We start from the raw sequence: 2,377 nt of genomic DNA on the forward strand, positions 1-2,377 counted from the left end.
CGGACGAGGACCGCCGTCCGGGCTCCGAGGAAGCCGGTGAGTGTGTCCAGAGGACGGGCGTGTCCCCGGAATATCCTGCCCTGGTCGCGTCCCCGGAGCCCCAGACAGTGGGGTCACCCCCTTTTGCACAGTCCCCGTAGACCCGCGGAGAGGGGTCCCCCAAAGTCTCCTGTTGGCATCTCGAAACCAAAGAAAGAGAAAACATGTATTTTGCGCCCCGCGAATCAACAGTATGAACAGTCAGAGTCGCGGGACCCCCTTGCCCGCCTCCCCGCTGGTATTGGGAGGCTTTCAGCTAAACAGGGGCTCGTTCGGCGGTCGTCGGCCCGGCCCCCCGGGCGGGGAGTGTCGGCTTTCCACAGAAATGCCTGTCGGGAAGCAGGTAGGCTCCTGGGGGGACCCCGGGATCCGGAGTGGGGGACCCCTGTCAGTCCCAACTGTGGGAGCGTGTTAGGTGGCGGCCTCGATCCCGCTGTTGTGTCGGTGGCTCTGCAGGTGCCCTTGCACCTGCGGTGGGCGTGGCGTCCCTGGACCCCACCCTCCGAGTCCCTGGAAACCAGGGGGCGGGGAGGGGGGGGTGTGCGGCCGACGGCTGGGGCCAGGAATACAGCCCAGAGATAACCCCGAGACGTGCTCATCCAGGAAGTGGGATGAACAGAGTGTGTAGGAAACTTGCTGCCACAAAACCAAAGGTGTTGCCTGCCATTATCGCCAGGAGGCTGACTTACATGCACGTAGATGCTGTATTTACTTAGGTTGTAGAGGAGGCGGACATGGATGCTGTCTAGATTATATATACACTGGAGGCCCGGTGCACGAAGTTCGTGCAAGAGTAGGCCTTCCTTCCCCTGGCTGCCAGCATGGGCTTCCATCACAGCCCTGCTTTGTCCGGAAGGTCGTCCGGAAGGACGTCCGGTCTAATTAGCATATTAGCTTTTATTCTTATAGATAGATCTATCTCTTTATATCGATATATATATATATATACATGTGTATCCTATATAATAATGAACTAATATGCTAATTAGACCAAACAGCAGAACGACCATCTGGAGCACCCAGGGCTGCAGGGGCCGAGCCCCTTGCACGAATTTCATGCATCGGGCCTCTAGTATATGTATATACATAATCAGGACTTGTTAAATGTCTTGAGTCAGAAGTGAACTTGCCCAGTTTCTTCTTGAGAACACAATGCGTTTTCTCTTCATTAAACTCGTGTGCTCTCCAAACCGGTTTGGTGGTGAATAATGAAAGAGATAAGGGAGATGTTAAAAGTAGGCATTCCACACCCTGTGCAGCCCAGGGTATTTTTCCCGTTAAGAAGAACTGATCGACAACATTGTATAATACCTTCAAATTAATTAAACCTTATCAGAATTTCTCGTCTGTTACTTCCTGGAATCTAATTGCCAGGTATAAGTCTTCAGCTAGGCTTTCCTGTAAAATCTGCACTGCCTCCCTTCAAAGACTTATAGGCAAGTGACATACACCTTTTTGGTTTTTAAATTTTTTTTGTAGTTGCCGTTTTACTTACATCGTTTTCCAAATTATTGACCAAGTATCATTTTTTTAAAATCACGAAAATATTGATTCTTATTTGCTGTTATGTTGAAAGTGTATTTCTTATAGAACACATGCTATATAACCTGTCAATTGATGCCAGCATTATCATGGGGCGAGTATAGTTAATTTAAGACCTATTTCTCCCTAGCCGGTTTGGCTCAGTGGGTAGAGCGTGGGCCTGTGGACCGAAAGGCCTTGGGTTCGATCCTGGTCTCTGAGGGTGAGGATTAAAAATAAAATAAAACCTATTTCTCTCGCCCTAGCTGGTTTGGCTCAGTGGATAGAGGTTGGCCTGTGGACTGAAAGGTCCCGGGTTTGATTCGGTCAAGGGCACATGCCTGGGTTTCTGCCTCCATGCAGGAGGCAGCCGATCAATGATTCTCTCTCATCATTGATGTTTCTACCTCTCTCTCCCTCTTCCTCTCTGAAATCAATAAAAATATATTTTAAAAAACAAAAACCTATTTCTCTCAAGTCCTACTATTTCTTAGTCTAAATTGCCTGTTTTGGCAATTACATTCATCCAGTTCCCTGTCCTTTTCACTTGTGGCTGTCCAACCAAAGTCTAGTACTTTGCTACTCAAAAGTGTAGTGTAGGGACCAGCAGCCGCAGCATCCCAGGTCCTACCCCAGATGTTGATTTAGAACATGCATTTTAACCCTTTGAGTGCCAACCAATATCCTAGGACCTATGCTAAAATTGCCAAGGCATTTTTGCTGATTTTACAGCAGTTTAGGAAAAAAAATTATGAATCGCAAGTAAATGAAGTTACACATTCAAAAACTTAAGGAAACCTTTACTACATTTGTTTTC

General features: G+C 48.1%; 1 protein-coding gene across 4 annotated transcripts in view; it reads left to right on the forward strand.

The window, feature by feature from the left end:
• The first annotated feature begins 6 nt into the window (after positions 1–6).
• The window catches only part of BROX (BRO1 domain and CAAX motif containing), a 21,388-nt gene continuing 19,017 nt past the window's right edge, over positions 7–2,377 (forward strand). For 3 of the 4 annotated variants that reach the window (XM_005866485.2, XM_005866486.2, XM_005866487.2), the window contains exon 1: positions 7–36. The gene's annotated coding sequence lies outside the window, so the exon portion shown is untranslated. Of the gene's footprint in view, positions 37–1,392; positions 1,476–2,377 lie in introns of those variants that run through there. The other variant, XM_014539930.1, reaches the window with a different exon arrangement.

The sequence above is a fragment of the Myotis brandtii genome, unplaced genomic scaffold (assembly GCF_000412655.1).
Source record: "Myotis brandtii unplaced genomic scaffold, ASM41265v1 scaffold231, whole genome shotgun sequence".
NCBI lineage: Eukaryota > Metazoa > Chordata > Mammalia > Chiroptera > Vespertilionidae > Myotis > Myotis brandtii.